Source organism: Mirounga leonina, unplaced genomic scaffold (genome assembly GCF_011800145.1).
Source record: "Mirounga leonina isolate KUSES-001 unplaced genomic scaffold, KU_Mleo_1.0 Mir_176, whole genome shotgun sequence".
Taxonomy (NCBI): Eukaryota; Metazoa; Chordata; class Mammalia; order Carnivora; family Phocidae; genus Mirounga; species Mirounga leonina.
Window position 1 is genome coordinate 18123018 of NW_023270454.1, and position 6000 is coordinate 18129017.

Consider the following 6000-nt stretch of genomic DNA (forward strand, 5'->3'; position numbering starts at 1 on the left):
GGAACAGAATGAAAGCGGGAAAGGAGTTTAAAAAGAAGCGAAGAACTCTTGACTGGTTTCCAAAAGGGTGCAAATAACCTTTATTGATTGGCTTCTCAGTGTTCAACTCTGTTCTAGGTGCTCGGAATACAATGTTGAACAAAACTAAGTGACTGTATTTAGAAAAAATATATTCTATGGTGGGGATGATAGAGACAGGAAATAAAAGGGTGGAAGGAGGGACATAGCAGGAGGGTGGTAAGTGCTATGAAGGGACGGGAGTGTGAGGGGATGACTATATTACACAGTGTGGTCAATCACAAGTCTGAGGAGGTGACATTACCTCTGAGGCCCAAGTGACAGTATGAAGACCTACAGGGACAGCTAGGCGGTGCAAAGGTCACTCGGTCTGAATGAATCTGGCAGGGTCACTAGGGCATTGTGATCCCTGAGGAAAGAGGTATAGGATACAGTACTTTTCACCCTTGTTTTAATATGGAATCTTTTTTTTCAGAGAGTATCTCATTTGGATTAACATAATTCAAAAAACACTTTAAGTGGGTGCCTGGGTGGCTCAGTTGGTTAAGCGACTGCCTTCGGCTCAGGTCATGATCCTGGAGTCCCGGGATAGAGTCCCACATCGGGCTCCCTGCTCAGCAGGGAGTCTGCTTCTCCCTCTGACCCTCCCCCCTCTCATGTGCTCTCTCTCTCTCATTCTCTCTGTCTCAAATAAATAAATAAAATCTTTAAAAAAAAAAAAAACCACTTTAAGCAACTGTGTTAAAACTGAGCAAAGAGTTTAGAGTTTGTATATAATGTATATAACGTTAAAGTAGAAACCAAAGTGGAGTATTCTTTCGTGGTGGAGGCAACAGAAAAGAAAAACAGTTGTAAGTTTTCGAGACAAAGTTTTGGCAATTGAGTTTGTTTTCCTATAAAACTAATTCTTTGTTGGAATTTAATGTAAAATGGCTGTGGCTGGTTCTCCCAAATGGCATCACTTTTGATAAATGAAGAGCAACAACTCATTAGGAAATTTTAAAAAGAGTACTTGGTGACAAAGAGATGATCTCCTTTCGTGATGGTTTGTACAATTAAAAATAAAAATGCTTAAATGCTTATTCAAAGTAAACTGTTACTAAAACCAGAACTCGTCACAAAAACCCATACTCAGAAGCAGATCTTAACTAGTAAACAGTTCATACAAACCTCCCACTGAATATAAATACTTCAGTGTAAACACAGGTGAGCCCAACTCTGCAAAAAATATTACTGATCTGTTTACTCTAGCTTCAACCATAAGTCACTTACCATTTTAAAATAATATTCATGTGGTTGGGGGGTAAAAACATCTTAAACATATACACATGCATCTGAAAGATTTTATCTTCCACCACCACCAAATCCTAGAAGGTTTTCTTTTTTTCTTGGCTACTGAATAATCTTGAAAGTATCCTGCCCTTGATATACTATTCTAGGTCAATTTTATCAGTGTATTCCAGAAACTCAGATCTCCAGAGTACAACACTGATTTAAGAGATAGCCTATCTAGCAACCAAAGAATTTTTCTAACTACTAAAAGTCCTCTTATTCTCCTCTCATATTCAGTGATAGCTAATAGTAACCAAATTCCACAAAATTTCACAGTAAGCAGAATCATTAACATGTTGGCATTTCTCCTATTCAAGAATGTAATATGTGAATTAATACATAAAAGAGCCCAAGATACACAAACTGAGTTTTTGTATATCAATTCTATTTTTTCTAACTGAAGCCAAAGCTGTTAGAGTACAACTGGATAACCTGAGCTCATACCTAAAGGAAAATAGATGCCTTTATAAATACATTCAGTTCTCACCTTATCCTTTGGCTTCTCTAGAGAATAAACTCACACACGTGTGTGCACCGTACCACTACTTGGTACAGAGCCATCCAAGATGAGCAGGTCTGATTCTGACCTGTTCCGGGGGTAGACGTTTCAGCGGAATCATCATCAGTCACAGCAGACCCCGAGAGCTCACTTGCTAATTTGTCAGAAAATAGCTGCCTGGGATTGGATGCAACATTCTGGGCAATCCTCTAAGATCCTAGTGAACCCAATAACAAGACCCTGGGGAGGCCCGAAACCCCTTCAGGCCTCTGCCTCTGATGAGGAACGACGAGGCCCCCCACCTACCTATTTCCTGCAAGATGGGAGAAAGACAGGAATACTGAGATAATGTCTGCACAGTCCAATGCAGCTTTTGTCTTTTCTGTTAGTTACTATCTAACCACTGTCTTGACTTGAGAACTGGCTAAAGTACAAATAAATCTTTAAGAACTTCTCCTTAAGATTTAGAGGAGTCTGTTTTGTTGGTTTGCAGCTGTTTTCTTTCATCAAGAAACAGCAGACAGATTTGTCGGAGATCAACCTGGGTAATACACCCAGGCTAAGCACGTGACTCCCTTTTTGCTCAGGCTTATTCCAGAACCCTGGGAAATCCCTTTGCCTCTTGCCATGCTCACCTTGAATGCAGAGAGATGATAAGTGTCCCCACCTACCTGTTTCTTATAAATCAGGGAGAAAGAGAGGGACAATGAGATAATGTCTGTGAAGAGCTGAGTGCCTACAGAATAAAAGCTCTCATGAATACATCCATATAAAAGCTCTTATTGACACATGCTTTTTCTTTTGACAAACATGGGATAACATTTCAAACCAAAGGCCTACTTATACAGAAGAGGCAATTAAGAGTATAAAACATTGCAGCACTGTGGTTCGGTGGCACTCCCTTATGAGAACAGAGTCTAAGAATGTGAAGGTGGACAAATACTATAGTGCCAACCAGCGCCCATCTGGTTCTCAGGGATAGTTCTGATCTGATTCAGCCAGACACACTCCTGCTGCACTCTTCTAGGGGGCACTCCCAAATCCCCTGGATTCCCACCATCTCGGAGGAGATCTACTGCGTAGAGGAACAAGGTGACCGAAACGGAAGCTGTAAACCTAACTATCAGCAATTGTGAGGCGAGCAGGATACATGAATTTTATTGAAATGCAAACAGGCTTCTTTCTAAGGCACATTTTCTCCTCACTGGCCCCATCTGAAAGAATTAGTCAGCTTCACATTCGTGTCTATCCACAGCTTTAAGATGCTGCTAGTGACCCCGGTCACGCTGGGGAAGAATGTAGCTGCCTGAAGGAAGCAAGGCACTGGAGGAACTGGATGTGCGGAAGTTCCCCAAACCACAATCAACCAACAACCAAATAGTGTTGCTGTGAGTCTGAGTGCGGCCCACTGTCATTGGCCTTCTTGGCCTTGTGCTATAACCCTGGCATCCATGGCCTTTGTTCCCTGACTGTCTGACTTCTGCTACCCAGACATGTGAGAAATAGAACCTTACCTTCATGGACTATTTAAAAACTTAGTGCATGACCAGCCTACCCTTTTCCGGATTAAAACGAGGACAATGCTAAACATACAAACAGAATAAAACAACTAGTATGCCACTGATGATTAAGAAAACTGAGATAAGTGACATTTATATTTAAGATTTTGATAGAACAAGGCAGGCAAAAAACAAAAAAAACACCCAAAAAACAACTTACCATATTTCTACTTACTGAGTCATGTGTAATCAATCTATTTACTGGTACTTGACAAATATGGCAAAACCATTCAACCAGATAAATTACACATATAAGTGGAATGAATCTGCTATCATAATCACAAATTCAGTGAAATATAAATGAAAGTAATTTAAAAGATTCATTTGACAACAGTTTGCCAGTGCCTACAAGTTCAAGGATGCCGTAATTTGTAGTCATGGCATCCCAAACAGGGACATTCGGTCTTTGGCAAATCATTTGGATTACTATGATGGAAAAAATAGCTATCTTTTCATTTTTAATTCAGAACGCAAATGAGGGATCCCATAATATACCAGAGGAGAAACATGTTCCAAAAATCACATGTATCAAACCAGAAGAATGAATTCTTGAAGTATGTGTGATTTAGCAAATGGAAAATTCCTTGGAGACAAAAGGGTAACCATATAATGATGGCCTATTGGACTGGCATAGAGATAAAAATCTGCAGCCTATATGGCCATTTACCTTTGGTGTCACAGTGTCTCTCTTTGGGTACAGTTTTCCACAGTTTCCACAAAACGAGCATGACTTCATTCATTTTTAAGAAATGGCAGGAGCTGCTAGATTCTTTAGTGGTAACAATTTTAAAGTATTTTACTCCATAAAATTAATAACTACGATAGGTAAGAGACAAATGCTTCTATTACTTGAGGTAAGCTCTTAGAACTGCATATATTCTTAAGAGAATTTCAAAGATCAGAAAAAACTTTCTACTTAAGATAATAAAAGGCATGACGACCCAACACCTTTGATAGTCTAGTCTTTGTTCAGTAGGAGAAATATTACAGATAAGTGCTTATCTTCCTGGGAGGCAAGATTTGGTACCATTTCCCAGTAAGAGGGACAAAACAGTGTCATGCAGTAAACTCCCACCTCTTGAATCTAACAGTTAGCTTCTTTGTGGCAAGAGAATACTTCACTTCCTAGCAGCCAAATAAAGAAAACCAACAAATAGGGGAGAAAAAAGTTTTCTCAGCCAAGTTGAGTCACTCAACTTCCAGTAGAAGCCCGTTATTACATTACTATATAAACTCACCTCCTTTATTCTACTTATTTATGTATTCATTTAAGCTTTTTCCAATAAAGATTTGAGAAGAAGCCAGATTCAAATATAGAATTCATGTAATCAACATTTAGAAAGTGCCTATTGAAACAAGACATTGCTAACAGAAGCTCAATACATCTTGTCAAAGTCAAGCATAGCAATGCTCATCTCTAAGGTAGTATAGTACATCCCCAAGTGGGAAATCTTTTCATATGAATGAAAAGAACCTAAATTCTTAGGTCTTTTCATTTTATTCTTTAGTAGAATTTCTTTCTTTTCTCTCTGAACAATATTTGGATTCTGGGAGACTCTGAAGTAGGGTTTCAGAGTTTATTTCAGAGATACAGGAATTTGGCTTGACTCTTGCTGATGCGTACTTGTTTTTGAACTCTTCAGGAAAATGAGTATGTGCTAGCTTTTAGTCATCAATAATATGTGCCAAACACCTATATGATAGATTTCTTTTGAAGGCTTTAATGCACTTTTGTAGATGTCATCTTATGTATCCTCATAGATTTTTCTATTTAAAGACTTCAGACAGCTGCCACATCATCGTTGTGACATAAGGAAAGACAAGTACTTAGATAATCTGCAAACAGAAAAACTGAGACCGAGGATCCAGGTAGTTTACCTAGAGATTACAGGGACAGAACTGGTACATCATTTCTTCACTAGATTGCACCCGTCCTCACTTACTTGTATGGATAACAAGAAGACATTTACGTGTCTTTTTTCCTTCTGCTCAGTTACTACATATATGTAAAGGCTTACTTTTTAGTTCTGTTAATTTAGATATTTCGAAAACATAAGGTGTTTACTTAATAACCAAGCCCCGCCACAGTTATAAAATTCTAATACTGAGCTGAGAGATTAAGATACGTGGTTCGTTGGTAAAGAGCATGGATTTGGAGTCAGACAGGCATGAATTCAATCTCCGTTGAGTGGTACTGTGACCCTGAGCAAATTCTTTACCTACTGGAATCCTCAGCTGTAAGTGGGGCAGTGATACCTCTTAGGAGTGTATCAAATGAGGTCACATACATGAATTGCGTAGCACGATGCTCTATGTGGTAGCTAACGCCACTATCAGCAAAACTGCTGAGAGCCCTGCATAGATTTTGGGTAGTTTCTGACGAGTCTTCTACTGTTTAACGCAGAAGATTAAGTACTGATCTTGGTAACGGTAAAGGAGCTGAGCAAAAATAGTTTGGTAAAGCTGCCGTGACAAGAATCTAAACCCTGGACGGAAGGAAAGACGCGAAAACGGTAGCGCTACCACTGGGCTGTGGATTCGCGGGCGCACCAGGCTAGGGGTGCGTGGGGCGGGCAAGCGGGGGGCGGGGGG

The 6000-nt window shown here is 39.7% G+C and overlaps 1 protein-coding gene across 7 annotated transcripts in view; it reads right to left on the reverse strand.

The window, feature by feature from the left end:
- PALLD (palladin, cytoskeletal associated protein) overlaps window positions 1-6000 on the reverse strand; it is a 428477-nt gene that overhangs the window by 35341 nt on the left and 387136 nt on the right. Inside the window, exon 1 of one of the 7 annotated variants that reach the window (XM_035022738.1) lies at window positions 323-562. The exons of the other annotated variants lie outside the window; for them this stretch is intronic. The gene's annotated coding sequence lies outside the window, so the exon portion shown is untranslated. Of the gene's footprint in view, window positions 1-322; window positions 563-6000 lie in introns of those variants that run through there. 7 annotated transcript variants of the gene reach the window in all.